We start from the raw sequence: 21,794 nt of genomic DNA, 5'->3' as shown, positions 1-21,794 counted from the left end.
TGTAGCGTAGGAACTTGCAACCTGCGAAAGAAAATGAACATGTTTTCTCAACTTTGGCATATCCTTACCATGCTACGTCCACTATCCAATAAGGTCATTTTGAGCTCATGTAGCTCTATCTGTCCTTGCCTCTGGTTTGCCAAAGGTTGGACCATGAAGATTGGTGAATGCAAGCCACTAACCTTGAAGTTTAGTACCATCATCTTCACCACACCTTTTTGCAAGGACCTTAAAGAAGCTACCCTTCCCTTGAGTTGAACACAAAAATAATCTTTTGAAATAATGAAAAGATAATTATAAGTGATCTACTTTTCTATTTTTAAATTTGAGAATCACATCTTCATCACTAGATGGAGCCACTCTCCTATATCTTGGTGTAAACCATGATTAAGAGCATTGGCTTTCAAATGAAGAAGGGTGTTCATAATGTTCCATCGTCGCATCACAATGGGCCTATTGCCAAAGGTTGGACCATGAAGATTGGCGAATGCAAGCCACTAACCCTGAAGTTTAGTACCATCATCTTCACTACACCTTTTTGCAAGGACCTTAAAGAAGCTACGCTTCCCTTGAGTTGAACACAAAAAGATAATGAAAAGATAATCATAAGTGATCTATTTTTCTATTTCTAAAATTGAGAATCACATCTTCATCACTAGATGGAGCCACTCTCCTATATCTCGGTGCAAACCATGATTGAGAGCATTGGCTTTCATATGAAGAGGAGTGTTCATAATGTTTCATCGTCGCATCACAATGGGCCTAATATGCTTCTCATAAAATCCCAAATCAACGTCCTTGCTATGAGTAGTTTGCTTGATCTACCCAAGGATTCTATCAAAGGTCTCATAACTCTCTCCAACATTAAAAGAGTCATTATCAACATATCTAATGACCTACATAATAGTTTAAATGAAGGAAAAAATGTATTTGCAAGTGCAAATGAGTTCGTTAGAAACATCTTAAATTTTATAAATTTTAATTCTTTAACAATAAAATCAACAGATGCCAAAATTTGAAATAATTTATTACATCAGCAATAAAAAAATTCTTACCTCATAGTGGAGCACCAAATATTATCAAGGATTCTTTGCTTCACACATCTTCCCTCTGGTATGTTTGACTCATGCTATCTACCCACTTTGAGTTGACCACCATAGATTGGAGACCCTCCCAGGCCTCAAGAATCCTCTCCAAAAATTTAAAGTAGTTAGGATATCCAGTTTGCACAGGCTTGAGGAATTCATTCTCGGAAAATGTTCTAAATAGTGCAAGAGATGTCTGATGATTGCAAATAAAATTTGCACATCTCTAGCCTTAGACACCACTGCCTTTGTCAAATCAATTTTCCTAGTGTCCTTCAAGGTGTTGTTCAATGCATGTACGCAATATGGGGTCCAAAAAATGAGTTTATAAGCACCCTTCATCATCAATCCAACTAACTTACACACTTGAGTTGGATTAATGACTACTTGGACAACAGTAGTGGGTGCAACCTTTTCTATAGAACCTTTCAAAATCTAAAAATAGAAAGTTGGATCCTTCAATTTCTTTGAACAATCTATGGCTTTAAGAAAATAAGAGCCCACTATGCTAGTAACAATAAGATTGATGAGTGGTCGATGTTTGATATTGGTCCACCCATCTAGATGATCGAGCATCCATCTCTCAGCTATCAAAATATTCACTTTGGACTACACTTTATTAAGAAGGCTCGTGCCTAGTTTAGTTTCTTTGACTGGTAGAAATAAGGTACCATCAACATAGATATCTTTGCACATTTATTAAAATATGATCAGCGTGACACATGGAATGGTATATGACCAAGAATAAATTTAGCAGCAGATGATTCAACCACATCTTGTGCTTGCAAATTAAACAAGTCAGCAACATTGATTTCTCTCTTAGTCTTCTTTGCCTTTCCTTTAGTTGAAGCAGGAGTGGGCATGGCACTTCCCTACGAGACAGAGACATTCTCTATATAAATCCTTGATTTTAATGCCTCTCTCACAATGCATATTTGTAAGGAAAACATAGTACAAAGATTGCTCTCCCGATGTCGGTTTAGAGGGGAATCAAGCAAATGTGTCTTTAAATTACAAATCATAAAACATCAAGATATGCACTGGTGGATAAACAAAATAAATTGTTCAGAACAAATGATCATAAAATGAACACAAAGATTCACTTTAGGAAAACCTTTACAGGTAAAAAACCTACACACCAATATAGAATTCCCTTGTATGACAGTAAAACAATTTACATACAGGTATACACATGTCTTTGATGGTTTTATAGCCCTTGACCAATAAACAACTCTACGAAAAAATTCCAATAGAATTCCCTTCTGTAACTTTTCTAAGTTAGTTTAGTTTCTTCTTCATAACTTGTTCTCTTCACACATTAAGTGATTGATTCGGCCTTCAAATATATTATTCACTGTCTGACGATGCAATTCTAATTTTGGTAGATCAATTGCTCAAATGACAAAAAGATTTCGAATAGACTTTCCATCTTAGCATAATACTTTTTGTTCAACCAATCACCGAAAACCACACCAATAAAGTCAACAATGTCAACTAGTGATCCCCATTTGTTTGTCTCCACAACTTGTTGATTAAGCCTTCAAAACATTCTTCGAACAAAAAGTTATACTGTTAAGGTTCATTGGAGAAGCTACACTAACAAAAGCTATTAGCCTATTAGAGAAAGTCACACTATAGGATGTGCCTTCAACTTCCATTTCGATAACAGAGCTCACCCCGATCATGACTCCTACACCAATATGGGTTAGAGGTTTCTTGGGGTTGAATGGGCTTTTAGAAAACTTTTTGAGGGCTTTGGAAGGGCACTCATATGGGTTAGAGGTTGCTACCCTTGCTAAGACAACATTACTTGAAGACCCCCCTATGATTGCCCCAGTGCTAGGTCTTTTACTTTGAGATGTTTGAGTTTCTTCCAATACAACATACATACTATCACTAATCCCCTCAGTTTTATTGCTGCTTATGATTTTCAAATGTTAAATACTTATGCAAGTTCAAAAAAAAAAAACACACAATGCCTTCCCTATTTGTTACAAAATGTGAATTTTAAAAGAATAGCCAAAAACAAATAGAAAATCGAAAACATACTTCTAAATTCTAATGAAGAAGATTTGTTGCCAAAAATTACTCTTGCAATTGCTATTCACTCCTCACAAGCTACCACTTCTTCACTTCTTCAAGTTCCTCTTATTAGCAAATGCCAAAATGAACTCTTTTCATCTCTTTTTAGTGTTTTATCTTCTAAACTAGGGTTTGAAAATTCTAATGTATTCTGTTAGACGTGGGAGATATTACAATAATAGATAAGTCGTCTATTATTAGTTAATTGTTATCTATTGTAAATATCTAATAAGCTTTAGTTTGCTTTCATTTTTTGCTTTCTGTAGAATAGAAAATTTCTTCTTTACGATTGTTTCCTAAGGAAACATCGTCTCATTCTTTTGTATAAATTGACATTTCGGTCTTTGTTAATATGAAGCAAGTATTTTACCAATTACTTCCGTAATATGGTATCAGAGCATATTTCTTAATTTTTTCGAAAATTATAATTTCTTTTCCAAAATTATCAGAGCCAATTTTTGAAATTATTTTGTGATCCTTGCTTCCTAATCTCAAAACCCTGAGATTTTCAAACTAGGGTTTTTGTTTGAGGGTTTTGGAAAATCACAACTTTTTCTTGTTGGATTTTGGAAAATCACGGCTTTGGTGTTCGTTTTTTAGATTTACGACCTACAAAACTCACCATAGTTTGCACATTGCCGAATCCGTCTTCTATTAGTGACCTCATCTCCTCTGGCAGGACGAGTCTGAAACCAAAAAAAAGTCTGAAGCAAGGCGACGGGATATTCTGGAGCTGAAAAACGCTTGCAGAAAATGAGTATTTCATCTGTCGAGATCATTGCTGAAGGGTCGTTTTTGTGTATCCAACACTCATGACTCTCTTTGCTAGCAAAATCTTCCTTTTTCGGGTGTTCATTTATCAAAAATCTGCCATTTTTTTTGCAGATTCGATCTCCATGGCCGCCAACTGATTTTTTGCTCGAAACCCTAATTTTTTGGGTCAAAAAATATTTTGGTTTAAGATTTTTGGTGGCTTTTTTGAGAGCTCAATTGGGTTGTCATCTGTTTTTTCTGGGTGCCTCAATTTTCATGCCTCGATTTTCGAGTCAGTGGGTCAAAAAATTAACATATTCCTTCTGGGTTTTTCAAGCTCTCTTTTGGGTCACTCTGATTTTTTTGGCTCTTCCATATTTTTTCCTTGAAGAATGTGCCTTTACAGATTTTCATTGAATAATGTGCCAAGGCATCTCTAACAAATATTTTGCTCGAGCATAGCTCAAAATTCAATGGTCGCAATTATGGCCCCTAGAAGCAGCACATCATCGCAATTTTTGAATATCGGAACACCGATCAACTTGTTCTAGGTTTTACGAAGTGTCCGACTTCTCCGGGTCCTGATCAAGATACATGGGATCTAAAAAATCGAGAGGTAGTGATACTTCTCAAATTATTCGTGGCTAATGATCAGCTTTCTTAGATTCTATCCGACAACATAGCTGCCAAGATCTGGACACATCTCAAAGGTCTTCATAAGACTTTTGACAAAAGTAGAGCCTCTTTCTGAAAAACACTCTGTTTTATATTGTCATGGGTGAGTGCACCTTGCTCCAGGCACACCTGAATCGGATTCAAGAAATCCGTGGTCAGTTACTTGCCATCAGTTGCAAGATGAAGAAAGAGGATATTGTGGTTATCACTCTTCAGAGTTTACCAAAATCCTATGAGCATTTTATTGAGACTCTCAACATCACATCTTCTGGTGTTGATTTGGAGTTCACTGATCTCTGCACACTGCTGCTTCAGCAAGATCGGTGGAAACAACAGTTCGGTCGCAGCTCCAGTTCCACCTCCACCGAGCAAGTCTTTGCTGCGAAATCCTTTCAGAAGGATAAGGGCAAGTTTCAACAGCCATCTCAGTAGAAGTCTTCTGCTCCAGCATTAGATGGTTCTAGAAAGAAGAACATTCAATGCAACTACTGCCACAAGTTTGGACACATGAAGGTTGAATGTTGGAAACGCTTAGTTGCACAGTCTAAGCAATCAGGTTTGTAGCCCAAAGCGAACAATGCATAGCACACTGAGCAGGCAAAATCTGCCTTTTACGCCTTCATGGCTAAAAGACCTATAGATCATGTGAAGTCATCTACATGGTACATTGATTCAGATGTCTCTCGTCACTTCACTCACTACAGAGAGTGGTTTACTAACTACCATCCTTATTCAAACTTTGTTATTTTTTGGTGGCGGAGAAGAGTACACGGTCGTTGGTAAAGGCAACATTTAGATTCAGTTTGTTGGGAGGAATCTCATATTCCTTGATGTGTACTACGTTCCAGGGACGGAACTAAATCTACTCTTAGTCAGTCAGCTGCTACGACATTCTCCACACTTGGCAGTCACCTTCAGTTCACATCAGTGCACCATCATTGATCGAGTGACTAAGTCTACTGTTGCAGTGGGTCTTGAGGATCATGGTCTTTTCAAACTTATTGATTTTGGTGATTCTCAGGACTTAGCTATGGTTGCTCGGCGATCTTCTGTTAGCACACTTTAGCATCAACGATATGGGCACTTAAATGTGCATTATCTCTCACAGCTTGCTCGGTATGAGCTTGTTCTTGGATTGCCAGAGATTCAAACTCAACACCTTGGAGTTTGTGACACATGCCAGGCTGGGAAGCAATATCACGCATCTTTCACCAGTGGCGATTCTTGGCGAGCTTCTCAGGTACTTCAACTTGTTCATGCTGATATCTATGGCCCTATGGCCACTCCTGTTCTTGGGTCCAGGTATTTTTTGTTGTTTGTTGATGATTTCAGTAGAAAAATGTGGGTGTATTTCCTTAAAAAGAAATCAGATGCATTTTCTGTATTTCAGAAATTTAAACCTTTAGTTGAAAAAAAGTCTGGGAAATCTATTATTAATCTTAGATCAGGCAATGGGGGGGGGGAATTTTGTTCTAATGCTTTCTCTAGCTTCTTGGATACACATGGCATCAAATGCCAGTTAACCATACCCCACATGCCACAACAGAATAGTGTAGTTGAATGTCAGAATAGGATAATCACCGAGATGGCTTGTTCCATGCTCGAACACAGACATGTTCCGAAGCAGTTTTGGGCAGAAGCAGTTAATACTGCAGTTTATCTGTTAAACCGGTCACCCATAATGAGGGTCAAAGGTAAAACTCCAGAAGAGGCCTGGTCAGGTCGCAAGCCTAGAATCAGTCCACCTAAAGGTTTTTGGCTCCCTTGCTTTTGTTTGGATCCTCAATGCATCATGCACCAAGTTGGATGCCAAGAGTCAGAAACTCATGCTTGCTGGATATAACAGTCTTCACAAAGCCTACCGGCTGATCGATGTCGAGACATCTTGTCTCATCTATAGTCATGATGTAGTCTTTGATGAGTAGCGAGGACCTTTCATGCCTTTTTCTCCTGTTCGTGATCCAGCAGACCAGCCTATGTAGGCTCATGATTTGGGAGTTCAGCTTCCATTAGGTCCACCTAATGGGAGGGCTCCAGTAGCTCCTGTAGCTCCAGTTATACCAGTGATACCTATACAGACACCTCCGGCTTCTCTTGCAGGATCACCTCGCTTTGTAGATGCTTCACCTAAGTTTGATCCAGATTCTTTTGATGAGGATCCCATTGATCAAGCATCTCCTAGTACTAATGTTGGTCATTCTCCTATCTGGCCTAAGTGGTGGACTAAGACACTTGCTGATATTCGTGATGATGAGGTCATTGATGGGAGAACTACTTAGAAAAAGAGCAAAACTACAGATTCTGTTAACTTTGCTCTCATCTCCAACATTCACAGTGTGTTTGAACCTCAAACATATTCCGAGGCTAGAGAAATTCCAGAGTGGGAACAGGCCATGACATTTGAACACCAGAGCTTGCTGAAGAACAACACCTAGGTCCTTTTTGATCTTCCACTAGGGAAGAAACCCATTGGTTGCAAATGGGTCTACAAAATCAAATACAAATCGAATGATACTTTGGATAAGTACAAAGCTCATTTAGTGGCGAAGGGCTTTTCTTAGTGTTAGGGCATTGATTATGAGGAGACCTTTGTTTTTGCAAAGATGAGCACCATCACATTAGTCATAGCCATAGCAACACAGTTTGGCTGGAAGGTCCATTAGATGGACGTCAAGAGCGCTTTCCTGATATGGTGATCTCCATGTAGAGGTTTACATGATGCAGCCTCTTGGTTTCAAGGTTGCGGGTAAAGACCATCAGGTTCTTAGATTAGTAAAAGCTCTCTATGGCTTGAAGCAGGCCCCTCAGGCATGGTACATAAAAATTGATAAGTACCTCAGTTATCAAGGCTTCAAGAGGAGTTCTTTAGACTTAAATCTGTACATCAAGACTAATGATAGTGACATCATCCTTTTGGTTATTTATGTGAATGATCTGATCATCACTGGCAGTTCGACATCTTTGATTCAGGAACTCAAACAAAATTTATGACAGTCTTTTGATATGACTAACTTTGGGCTCATGCATTATTGCCTAGGTGTTGAAGTTTGGCAATAGTCTTTTGGTATATTCATCTCTCAGTCCAAATATGCTAGGGCCTTGTTAGACAAATTCCGTATGCAAGATTGCAAACCTGCATCTAAACCTATGGAGAAAGGTCTAAAGTTATCATCAAAGTCTGATTCTCCTTTTGTTGATGATACTACATACAGGCAACTAGTAGGCAGCCTCAACTACCTCTTTGCTACTAGGCTTGATATCAGCTTTGCAATTAGCTATATTTCACGCTTTATGAAAACTCCTAAGGCTGATCATTAGATGGCAGCAAAGCGTGTGCTTCGTTATGTGAATGGCACTTTAGATTATGGATTTCTATACTCTCGAAGTTCTAATCCTAAACTCAGTGGGTTCACAAATCTCGGTTGGGTAGGCTATGTTGATAAAAAGTCAATGTCTGGATATGTGTTCAGTTTGGGATCTGATGCAATCACATGGACTAGTAAGAAGCAGCAGGCAATTTCTCTTTCTTTTACATAGGCCGAATACAGAGGCACTGTTAAGGCAGGATGTGAAGCTGTTTGGCTTCGTCGGATGCTTGGGGATATGCAGATGTCACCAGCAGGACCAACTACTCTGTTTGTTGATAATGAAGGCGTTATCAAGTTAGCATGAAATCTAGTCTTCTATGAATGAACCAAGCATGTGGATGTTCACTGTCATTACATACGACAGTTGGTTGAAGACAAGACTATAGATTTGCAGTATGTTCCTACCACAGACATTCTCACCAAGTCTCTTGGTCTTAATAAGTTTGTCAAATTCAGAGGACAGCTTGGTGTGTTAGATTAACTATTAAGGGAGGGTATTACAATAATAGATAAGTCATCTATTTTTAGTTAATGGCTATCTATTGTAAATATCTAATAAGCTTTAGTTTGCTTTCGTTTTTTGCTTTCTCTACAATAGAATGTTTCTATTCTTTACGATTGTTTCCTAAGGAAACATCGTCTCATTCTTTTGTATAGATTGACCTTTCGGTCTCTGTTAATATCAAGCAAGTATTTGACCAATTACTTCCATAATAGGAGACCACATGAAAGGAGCTTTTAAAAAAAGTGTTTATTTTTTATTGTTTGATCAAAGAATGGTTGAGGGATGGCCTAATCGTCCCTGACATGGATTTCAATACTCAAGTCACCTGTTGTGTTGAGTTTCTTCTTCGGGGATGGTCCCCTGTTTCTTTGAAGATTTAGGTGGAGCATTAGGGACAAAAAATACCATCTTAGCATCCATGTACTATACAAGGGACAAGAGTGAGCCAAAAAGTTAAAGGGATGTGTCCCCATGGAACATAGGTTTGTTGGTCTTATAACTCTCTCCAAGATTAGGAGAGTCAAATTCTATTTGTGCCCCTATTATTATTCACAACCTTCGCAATAATCCAACATTCTAGACGTAATATGTCTCTTTAATTGATTCTCCCATATTACCATTCGCCCTCGGAGGTGGGAATTCAATTCAAAAGACTTGTATCCATGACCCCACTACTATTATAAGGGGCAAGCTACCGCATTGATTGGTTATATGTGATTCTCCATGGGCGGGTTCCATGGTCATTATTAACATATCTAATGACCCGCTTAAATGAAGGAGCAAATGTATTTGCAAGTGCAAATTAGTTAGTTAGATTAAAATTTTTAATTTTTAAATAATAAAATCAGCAAATGCTAAAATTAGAAATAACTTATCAAATAAGGAATAAAAAACTTCTTACTCCATTGTAACAACCAACTTTTCCCGTGTCTTAACTAACAACTAACATATCAAAGAAATATAGTTATTACTTCATTTTCATAGAAAGACAGTTATATTAGTTATGTTCATGGAAATGAAATTAATAGTTACAGTCAGTTAAACGAAATTTCATAACTAATAATTGAAAACACCATCAATGAATTTACTATGGAAATTAAAATCTACATATCATGGAATTTGAAACCAAAATCAATCTAGGGATGCTTCTGCAAACACCCAGGTAAGTCCACAAATTACACTTAGGATCAAATGACGATTACCATCCAATACCACTATACCAAAGTCAAATGACAATTACCATCAAATACTACTGTATCAATTAGGGCATCTATTACCATTGGATCATTTAGGGCATCACATGCCATTGTATCAATGAGAGCATCTATGACCATTGGATCATTTAGGGCATCAGTTACCACTGTATCATTTGGAGCGTCAGATACCACTATATCATTTAGGGCATCAGATACCACTGTATTGTTTAAGACATTAGATACCACTGTATCATTTGGGGCATCAGATACGTTTGTTTCATTCATTTTCTTCCTATTGCTAACTATGGCAATAACATAAGATTAGAAGATATGCTCATAATCATTATTCTTGTAAATGAAATATTGAAATAACAATCCTATAGATATATTCCATATTCAGTTGGAATGTCAACCGATCTAAATGGTTACCAATTACATTGACGAGAATGCTTTCATCAAAGGAAACAACCGAATTCAACGATATAAATTAATCCATCATATCTTCTACTTGTATAAATATCATAAAAGTAAAAATACTTATTACCAATAAATGTTTGAATGCTCAACTTATTTTTTTCTGATACACGTCCTAACATCTTGTGGAGAGGGGAAACATTGTCAAGGGCTTAACATCCCAACCACAGACCTCAAACTTATCCCTACACTTTCTCTAACTAGAAAGACCCTCCCTACCCAGAATAGACATGGAACACCTTGTCAGCCACTGAGCATCCTGGTACTTAATCACACCACTCGACTTGACAATAGAAAATGAATTGGATATGCATGAGCTATTAAATGATTCCTTTTAAAATAATAAATAATTTTTATGTCACATTTGATTCTGTTTTCATGCTATTGCAGATTCCTCTCTCTCACCTCTTCACCCTTTTCTTTGGCCATACAGCCAGGTGAGTCCCGAGTGTTTATAATCTTAGAGTATCCACTCTTTTGCTAAGTCCCAACAGGGGTTGGAACATTGCAATTTCCAGTATATCAAATAACAGAGAATGATCATAATAAGCTTGCAAGGATATAATTCGATTCTGATATATTTCATAAAACAAAGATGTATGAACATATCATGCACATTTGGTCTTGACTCAACAACATAGAGAGATTGGACTATCGAATATCCATTTGATTGAAATTCAAAAGTAATGTACGAAATTTTCATGACACATTCCTTCTTGCTGCAAATACGAAAATAGTTTAAGAAAAACATACAACAATCTAGATATGAAAGTCTGACCACATAACCTGGTTTGAGAATGGAAGACATGAGTCTTGGCTTGGTTTCAATTAGCTAGTCCCTTGGACGTGAGCCTTGGCTGTACGCTTACAACCAATTCCTTCTCTGGAGTAATTCCGGATGCAAAACCCAGAGTGATTATCAATCATGACTTTCAGCAAAGGTAAAAAATAACGTGACAAGAATTGCAAAGGTATATCATAAATCGAGTGGAAGGAGAAATCATTTCATGTTCTTCGAGTTTCTCACGACTCCCAAATATATAGAGGCAGTCGATATATCAGGGCTTCTAAGAAGTTGTAATTCTTAAAGAATTAAAAGATTTGTCTTCTTGAACATCGATATTATATGCCAAGTGTACATTTCGGTTTCTAAAAAAATTGAATAAATATGGAAAAGAATTTGAACGTTATAAATCAAAAGAATATTATAAACATATTTATTTACTTGCACGTAAATATATCTTATTAAGATGGTACATGGTAAATGTTTATCCAAGGTCGTACCTTTTAAATATGTATATCTAAATACATGTTTCATATTAGAAGATTTATTTTATCTTCTTGTACATGCATTTAAATGTATGTATTAAATAGATAAAATCTTGTATAAAAATAATATTATGATGTCACCTTTAATTTATATCTATGTGTACGTACATAAATATGTATTATAATGATGTGGTGGAAAAGTCAACCATAATCCAATAAAGGTATGTACTTTAATTAAGTTAAGATCATTAATGTTTTTATCCAATAGCTCATGCATGTCTAATGTGTGTATCCTATTATGTAGTCGCTAGGTCCTCAACCATGGTGATTCGCAATTCATACCCATTTGCCTAGTGACGGTGATGCTCTTGTGCCCAATTCTTTTCTCACAATGCTTCCACCCCTTTGACGTGCTCCCTACAAGGAAATTCTCCACAGTTAAATCATATTACTATAACAAATTATTAATCATAAATGATCATAACGGCTAACCGCCTTTTTAATTCTATGAATTCATGATAAATAATCCCCTAACATGTTATCTTCATATTTAATTATAACAACTAACCATCTTACCATTAATGGGATTATAACAAATTTAACTGTCAACTGACTTCATGTGAACCTCAACAGCTATATGAACATTTTAAATTGGGTCGAAAATGGGGATGTAGCATTCATACTAGAGTACCAAATATTATCGAGTATTCTTTTCTTCACACATCTTCCCTTTGGTATGTTGGACTCATTTTATCAACCCACTCCGAATTGACCACCATGAGTTGTAGACCCTCCTAGGGCTCAAGCAGCCTGTTACATCCGAATTTTTGGTCCTATATAAAAATGTTATTATAGTTGATAACATTTCACGTGAAGTCAATTGATAGGTAAAATTAGTTATGATTCGTGTGAAGATGACATGTTAATTAATCGTTAATCGTTATTATATTGAAAACTTGGAGGGTTGGTTATTCAATATAGATTCATGGCAAGTGAAATGGTGGTTAGCCATTATGATGGTTTATGAATAATAACTGTTATGGTAATGGGACAGGCTAATCTCCATCCAAAATGCACTAAAGACAAAACAAAGTCAAACTCTTTTTTTCCAGATTCACGAAAACGTAGTGATTTTTTTCTAAATTTTTTGTTGTTTTCTAGTACAAACTATGTAGATCATGAAGATCAAACGCTGAAATTTTCAGAAAAATCCATGATGTTTTCGATTTTTTGAAACTTGGTCAACTGTATAGTTTGGATGGAGGATAGTTGCATCCTATGTTAATTATGGTTTTATCTGGGAATATGATATTATCATGGAGAATTTCTTTCCTGCAGGAGCATGTTGAAGGGGGGAAGCATTGCTAGAAAGGAGTTGGGCACGAGGGAGCACCACCTAACATTGAGCAAATAGGTGGGAGTCCTAGACCACCATGACCAAGGATGAAATGACTAGACAAGCAAGGAGAACAAGGGATGACCACGAGCTAGCCATTTAAATAAAAAACATTAAATAACTTAAGTAAGAATATTACCTTTCATCGTGTATTGATTTCTTTCTTTGCTCTGTGCAAGCCATCATACCTTGGTATAAAAATATCTCATCTACACTCATGCATGTGTGGGTATGAACTATATACATATGTATACACACAAATTTATAGATATGTGTGTGCACGCGCGAAATAATCATTAGTGTACACACACACACACACACATATATATATGTCACAGGACTTAGTCAAGCATGCATATATGGTAAGTGGTATTCTTATACTAAGATATGTTTTAAATAACTTGTTCATGCACCGTGTTTTTAAAATCCTTCTCTTTGGTGTGGACATGGTTCTAATAATATTGCTTGACCAACCTTAATATTGCCACCTCATGTTATCGAGTCGAAGAGTTTATTTAAATTCATTTAATTTGAAATTCAATCAAGGCAATCTTGCAAACTTTACACCGCGTCCATCTTGTCTCTAATTGACCCGCGAAAGGCCTCATCTTCTTGGCCGCTAAAAGTTATATATGTTTATAATTTCTTGTGAGAGGGTCGCTCTTGGATTTGATAATCATCTTTCTCTATATTCATTTGTAAGAACCTTTCCGAGCATTGAGAATCATTTGCTTTATACTCTTGTTGTGTATTTCATTGAGGTAGTGCGACTAAGCCATTTGCTAGAGCCGTAGCTCGTAAGTTAGGTTGTATTATTCATCAACCTGAACAAAGCATTGGAGCCAGGACATTTTGCTATTCTCAGACCGACTTTGAGATTCAGGTCATGTATTGTCTTTCCTTGAGTTCATTGCCATGTCAATTGTATGTGAAATGTCATGATTATCGGGCTTGAACTTTTATTCAAAGCTATCATTCATATGTGCCACGCCTTGCTTTACATAATTATTCATTGTTTTAATACTTGTTGCAAGATTTGAAATTGCATGTTATTCTTTAAACGAAAATAAGCTAATGATAGACAAAAATTATGCAGACGCAAAAAGAATACCTAGGGAATTCTTAGTGGGAGAAAAGGTACTATTAAGAGTAAAACCTCATAAGAGTACTATCAAGTTTGGTAAGAATGCCAAGTTAGCCCCAAGGTATGTGGAACTTTTTGAAATATTGGAAGTTGTGAACCTAGTAGCCTACATAATTGGCTTACCACCAGCCCTTGCCAAGATGCATGATGTCTTCCATGTGTCATACCTTAAGAAATACATTACTTATCACGATCATATAATTGGTTGGAACCTATTATAGGTGCGAGAACCAGGGGTGGTAGAAATAGAACCACTTAGAATACTCGAGGTGCACAAGCTACGCTTACGAAATCGGGAGGTGACTCAATGCAAGGTCCAGTGGGATCAATATGCAGAAGATAATGCTACATGGGAAGATTATCACAAAATCTTTCAAAAATACCCTCATCTTTTCTCCAGGGCTAGAACTTGAACATTTCTTTTCTTGAAATGATTTGAATGGATATTGTTTAAAGTTTTGTTGTGATATTCATCAGGGATGACGAAAAATTTAAGTGGGAGGGTATGTTACATCCCAAATTTTGACCTAGTTTTAAAAATTGCTCATAGCCGTTGGATTTAACAGATTTTTCTTTCATGATTATGTAAAGTAGGTAGTTATTTATATCCGTTCTACTAACTGTTAATGGAGATGGTCATTAACCATCATTTGTTATATGATGTTTAGCAGTTGCTTGATTTTGGAATTATGGTCAATAATTTAAAGTCTTTTAAATGTTTATATGAAAATTATTATGGAACTGTTATTATGGTGGAAGTGTTTCAAAGGTGATTGGAGGAGAAGATGAAGGGGGGAAGCATTGCTAAACAAGATCATCGGAATGGGATACTTGCTTAGTCCAGTCAACAGGATTGACAGGTATGACCTTAAACTTCTTTGGTAAGGACCTAACGATTTGAACACAAGATACATTTGTGGGACCCGCATGAGCTATTAAATAAATAATTTAAGAAACATAAAATAATTTAATTAAAATATAAAACGTACCTCAAAGGATTTTAAATGATCTTTCACCATATTATTATAATATATAAATGTATGTACATATAGATATAAAAATGAAGTGGCACCAATATATTATTTTCTTATAATAAAATGATGTCACCTCACTAATATATTTACATGAACGTATATAAATATAAATTATAATAATATTTGAATTATAACCTTCCAACTCTTTTTCCATCTTTATTCTTTCCTTGTTTATAACCAATTAAACACTTGGCGTAGTAAATTGACAAATAATCTGTAAGTTATGGAAGCCAAAGAGTCTCCTTAGACCTTTTTATATCTTGAGTCGGGTGAGACACAGACACGGGAACTCTCATTTCCGATTTCTTTTTAAATCGCATTCTTTCCTTGCTTATTGCGGCTCCCTTCTTAATCGATACCTGCTATACATATATCGTATATCTGCAAGACCATCGAACCCTTTCCCATTCATAAGCAGTGGCATTCTAATACTCTGCCATATATGTTCTGTTCATACTGAGGATTAAGTATTTATGCACTTTGGTTACGTCTACAACAACTGAAGAAGAGTTGATTACCAAAGGACTTGCAAAACTTCAAAACAGATCCAAATTTATATCAGGTCATGTGATAATCATTCCAGTTCATGTTATTCCCATGTTTTTTTTTCACAAATTGATTTCCATAGCTGCAGTTGTAGTTTATCCTCATTTATGACTAAATAGCTCTAGGGAGTTGCTTACCAATAAGCATAGTGAAGTGTCTATAGGATGGATTCATAAAATATTTTTGCCAATAGACTTTAAAGTCGGATGATAATGATTTATGCAAGTTTCTTTCTTTTAAAGAATATATTTATTATTTATGTGATCATAGATTGTGAAATGCTGGAAGTTTATAATATTCATGAATCAATAAGAGCCGAATGCTTTGAAATTTTGAACACCTAGGACTCACTGACTGTTTAGCCATGGGAAAGGTGAATAGGTGAGATGAAATCCTACAAGGATAAATAAAGTGAAATCAGACTTGATACTTTAAATCAAATTAAATAAATCTTACTTAATAGCTCATGCTCGTCCCTAATAATGTAACCTATTGTCAAGTTGAGCAGTGGTGATTGGGTCGTTGAACCCATTAGAAATCCTTGGCCAAGGTAGTTAAGGGCATTTTTTCCATCTAATGATCACTTGATGTTAGCAGTGCCAGTAATGCAGACATGTTCGTTTCATAATTGTGCGGACATTTTAAACACCATGATGCTCAGGTGGCTGGACTAAGAACATCCCAAACCCGACCCCGAGGTAGGGAGGGCCTTTCTAATTCAATAGATTGTGTGGGGATAAGTATGGTTTGAGGTTGGGAGGTTAAGCCTATGTCAATGCTTCTCTTACCGAAAGCCGAGGCTTGCACAACCAGCCAAAGACCCACTAGATGATTCTTGTATGTTTCTTTTCTTCTTTTCATGATAAGCATTTACTTACTGGTATGTAGAAAAGATAGTTAATCGTTAATCTAGTTATTTTTAGTTGATCATAGATACAGTTATTTTCAATTAATCATTAATCTAGTTATTTTCAGTTGATTATAGATACAATTATTTTCAATTAATTGTTAATCTAGTTATTTTAGTTGATCATAGATACAATTATTTTCAGTTAATTGTTAATCTAGTTATTTTTCAATTAATCTTTAACCTAGTTATTTTCAGTTAAACGTTAATCTAGTTATTTCAGTTGATCATTGATATGGTTATCACAGTTGAACATGGATAATTTAGTTAATTATTGATAGTTAAAATAGTTAATGTCATATGATAAGGAATCCAATTATCTTTTCAATGAATCTCTTTATAAATTGTCTTTGTTTTTGTTATGAAACACCTTTTGTTACATATTGCCACCTCATGTTATCGAGCCAAAGAGTTTATTTAAATTCATTTAATTTAAAATTCAATCAAGGCAATCTTGCAAAGCTTACACCACGTCCATCTTGTCTCTAATTGACCTGCAAAAGGCCTCATCTTCTTGGCTGCTACAAGTTATATATGTTTTATAATTTCTTGCGGGAGGGTCACTCTTGGATTTGATAATCACCGTTCTCTATATTCATCTGCAAGAACCTTTCCAAGCATTGAGAATCATTTGCTCTATACTCTTGTTGTGTATTTCATTGAGGTAGTGCAACTAAGCCATTTGCTAGAGTCGTAGCTCGTAAGTTAGGCTGTTTTATTCATCAACTCAAACAAAGCATTGGAGCTAGGCCGTTCTGCTATTCTCAGACCGACTTTGAGATTCAGGTCATGTATGTCTTTCCTTGAGTTCATTGCAATGTCAATTGTATGTGAAATGTCATGATTATCGGGCCTGAACTTTTAATTCAAAGCTGTCATTCATGTGCCACACCTTGTTTTACATAATTATTCATTGTTTTAATACTTGTTGCAAGGTTTGAAATGGCACGTGATTCTTTAAACTAAAATAAGCATATGTTGATCTGTTATTGCAAAGTGGCTATTACTGTACTATGATAATAAAAGACTTGATCAAGAGGTCCATATAGAGGCACAACCAATGTGTCTCTGAGATGGGTTACATCCATTAAAATAACATAACAGATTTATGAGCTTAATATCTCATGATGTCATGGGCCGATAAGGCATGATATATGGCAAAGGAATAAGAGATCATGAAATCCCGCATTTTAGTATAAGTTCCTCCAAGTATTAAGGATCATCGTGGTCGAGCTAAGGGAGGAAAGAGTGGGAAGAATTCCTGCAATGAAAGAAAGAATATAATCAGTATAACATCAAAATAAAATAAAATGATAGCTCATGTAAATCCTTGTAAGGAATCTTGTTGTCAAGTCAAGAGATGGTTTGTTACTCAGGCACTAGGTTGCTCAATGACTGGTTAGTGGTGTCCCAGGCCTAATTCCAAGGTAGGGAGGGCCTTTCTCAGTTGAGATTGTGTTGGGATATTCAAGGGTCAGCGGTTGGGAGGTAAAGCCCCTGACAATGCTTCTCCACTCCACAAGATGCCAAGACATGCAAAGAAAAAGATAAGTTATGCATTCAATTATCTGCTAGTAACATGTATTTTGCTTTTTTGAATTTGAAATTACAAATTAAAGATATGTTAGATTGATTAATTCTGGAAATCGGTTCCTCTTAATGTATTCAAATTAGTTGATTTTCCAAGTGAGGATGAAATGCATCTGTATGCATGAGATAGGCTTACCAGATGGTTGTTACACCTATCTTTAATTTATGTGAATAATGAATATGAATGTAACTTTTAACTATATGTTATTGCCACAGTCAGCAATAGAAGAAAAAAGGATGATACAGTGGTATTTGATGCTTAAGTAGTATCTGTCATTATGATACAATGGTATTTATGCCCTAAATGGTAGTTGTCATTACGATACAATGGTATAACTATTTGTGCCCTAAGTGGAATATGTGGACGAACTTGGGTTTTGCAGATGCTGCCCTAGGCGGTTTTTGGTTTTAAAATTTAGGGTATGGAAAACTTAAATCTTCTATGTAGGTTTATTGACAATGCCTTCAATTGTTAGTTATGATATTTCACTAAAGTTGAGTATAACCGTTAATCTCTTTCGCATGAACATAACTGTTGGAACTGACTTCTCATGAATGTGAAGTATTATCTACATTTTCGACGTTATGCTAGTTGTTAGCTAAGACCGGAAAAGGAGGTTGTCTCACAGTCTCTCCAAAAATATGAAGTAGTTAGGATATCTAGTTTGCATAGGCTTGAGGAATTTATTCTTGGAAAATGTCCTAAATAGTACAAGAGATTTGTGATGATTGCAAATAAACATTTGTACATATCTAGCCTTAGACACCATTGCCTTCGTCCAATCAATTTTCGCAGTGTTCTTCAAGGTGTTGTTCAGTGCATGCACACAGCATGAGGTCCATAAATGAGCTTATAAACACCCTCCACCATCAATCCAACTAACTTACTGTAATAACCCCAACAGGTTATAACTTCTTCAAACACCAAAAATCTTTATAGTTCAGTGGTTTGACATTTCGTCAAACACTTTGCAAGCAAGCTCTGATACCACTGTAATGGTCCTGCTCAAATCCGACCTTAGAATGCTGACTGAAGGCTTGAAGAATTTTGTCAAACACTTTGCATACAAGGTGTCATATGACGGATATAACTTTTCAGATTGCTGCAATGACTCTTGTTTCGATTTGCATCAAAGAGAATGCTTACAAAAAAGACTCCAGATTGTCTAAACAATGACCTAACATGAATGTGCAACTAATTTTGACAATATTCAATACAAATATGTGACTTAAACTACTTGCAATATGCAGCTACAGCAACTAGTAATTATGATAAATACTTTGGATGCAACCTAAGATGGCATTAATGCACTTACAACCAAGTGTCATTAATATAAACACTTAATATGCAAAATTATAACATTATTTATGCCAAAAAGAGAACTTACAGCCAATTGATATGTTGTCAAACAATTGGAATGCAAACTAATAAGTTGATCATCAACTCTAGGGTTGCAATATAAATAGTCTAAAAATTACAATGCTCTTTCAATTGCAAAATCCTAGCCTTCCTTTGATACCAATAATGCCAAATGACAAATAAAGACAAGTACAATGTAAAATAGTGAAGTGCTGAAGCTATATTTTGTACTCAGCTGAAAACCAACATTTCTTAGAAAATATGCCAAATGAGAAGTGAAGAACCTGATTGTAGATGGCTGCAATAATTTTCTTCAACGCTGCCCCTTCTGCTTTTCTTTTTTTTCTATCTGCTTTTTCCACTTGCTTTTTCCGGATTTGCTTTTTCGAACTACTTTTTTCAGATCCGTTTTTTTGAACTGCTTTTTTCGGATTCGCTTTTCGAACTGCTTTTTTCAGACTGTTTTTTCGGCCTGCTTTTTTCGGTTCTGCTTTTTCGGCCTGCTTTTTTTTTCGGACTGCTTTTTCAGCTTGCTTTTTCAGTTTTGCTTTAAAATGGCTTCCTATAATTTCAGACCTGCTAGAAATGACCTCCAATAATTTCGGCCCTGCTAAAATTGCCTTTTGAAATGCTGAAATGCTGAAAATGGCCTTAGGCCCAATGATGCCCTAGCTGAAGTGACTGAAGTATCACCTCCAAATGTGCAACCCTTCAGAAGATATTTCACTTCCTCAGTTATGCTAATCCAAGGGAGTTTTCGTTCCCAAAGATCAATTGACTATCTGAAACCACTTGGCTCCAAAATAGGCTATGTGATTGAATCACAATTTGATGTCAAGCGAGAAATAAACAACTGGATGAAAAGAATGAAGCCCGGGGTGCCTATTTATTCTTTTTTCTCCACTTTCTCCAGAAGCTTCTAGAACATTATTTTATTTTATCTATTAAGTGACTTTATAAAATATTTTATAATTCAAGTCACTTTATTAAATTAATTAAATATAAAGTTACCTTTTAATATTTATTTATTTGATAACTTTATAAATAATTAACTTAATACCACTTATTTATTTAATTAAAATAATTAATTAGTCATCCTCATAAAATATTCATTATTTTGGACAACCTAATTAATTAAATTAATTAAATCAAATTGCTTCCAAAATGGGGACATGACACTTACACACCTTAGTTGAATTTGTGACTACTTGCACAACATTAGTGGGTGCAACCTTTTCTATAATACCTTTCAAAATCAAAAAATGGAAAGTTGAATCCTTCAATTTCTTTGAACATTCTACGGCTTTAAGAAAATTAGAGCCCACTATGATAGTGACAATAAGATTGATGAGTGGCCGATGTTTGATATTGGTCCAACCATCCAGATGATGGAGCATCCATCCCTCAACCATGTTTTTCTCATGCCATCCATTATAATACTCACTTTGGAGTAAACTTTATTATGAAGGCTCATGCGTTGTTTAGTTTCTCTAGGTGGTAGATATGAGGGACCAACAACATAGATACTTTTGCACATTGGTGAAAACATGATGAGTGCGACAAATGGAATGGTAATTGACGAAAAATAAATTTAGCAATAGATGATTCAACTACATCTCTTGCTTGCAAATTAAATAAGTTAGCAATATTGGTTTCTCTCTTAGTCTTCTTTGCCTTTCCTTTAGTTGAAGCGAGAGTGGGCACGACAATTCCTTCCCTACGAGAAAGATACATTCTCTATTTAAATCCCTGATTTCAATGCCTCCCTCACAATACACATCTGTAAGGAAAACATAGTGCAAAAACTGCTATCCTAATGTCAATTAAGAGGGGAATTAAGCAAATGTGTCATTAAATTTCAAATCATAAAACATCAAGATTTGCACTAATGGATAAACATAATAATTTGTTCAAAACATGTGATCATAAAATCAAAACAAAGATTTACTATAGGAAAATCCTTATGGGTAAAAAATAGACAAACTTATATAGAGTTCCCTTGTATAACAGTAAAACAATTACATATAGGTATACACATCAGTTTGATGGTTTTATAGCACTCGATCAACAAACAACTCTATGAAAATGTTCCAATATAAATCACTCTTGCAACTTTTCGAAGTTAGTTTAGTTTATTCTTCACAGCTGGTTCTCTTTACAAACTAAGTGAAATATATTTATTATTATGTGACGATTCAATTCTAATTCTGGTAGATCAACTATTCAAATGACAAAACGGCTTCGAAGAGACTTTTCATCTCACCATAAGACTTATTGTTCATCCAATCACCGAAAACCACATCAATAAAGTTAACAACGTCAACCAGTAATCCCCATTTGTTCATCCCCACAACCTATCGGTTAAGCCTTCAAAACATTCTTCAAACACAAAGTTATATTGTTAAGGTTC

General features: G+C 35.7%; 1 protein-coding gene across 3 annotated transcripts in view; it reads left to right on the top strand.

Moving 5' to 3' along the window:
• The window catches only part of LOC149541838 (Plastid-lipid associated protein PAP / fibrillin family protein), a 178,211-nt gene that overhangs the window by 14,590 nt on the left and 141,827 nt on the right, over positions 1 to 21,794 (top strand). The window lies entirely within an intron of this gene.

This window comes from Cupressus sempervirens, chromosome 8 (assembly GCF_028749045.1).
Source record: "Cupressus sempervirens isolate cs-2001-9-10 chromosome 8, ASM2874904v1, whole genome shotgun sequence".
Classification (NCBI taxonomy): Eukaryota; Viridiplantae; Streptophyta; class Pinopsida; order Cupressales; family Cupressaceae; genus Cupressus; species Cupressus sempervirens.
Note: the sequence above shows the minus strand (reverse complement) of the source record. Positions and strands in the feature narration are given on the sequence as shown.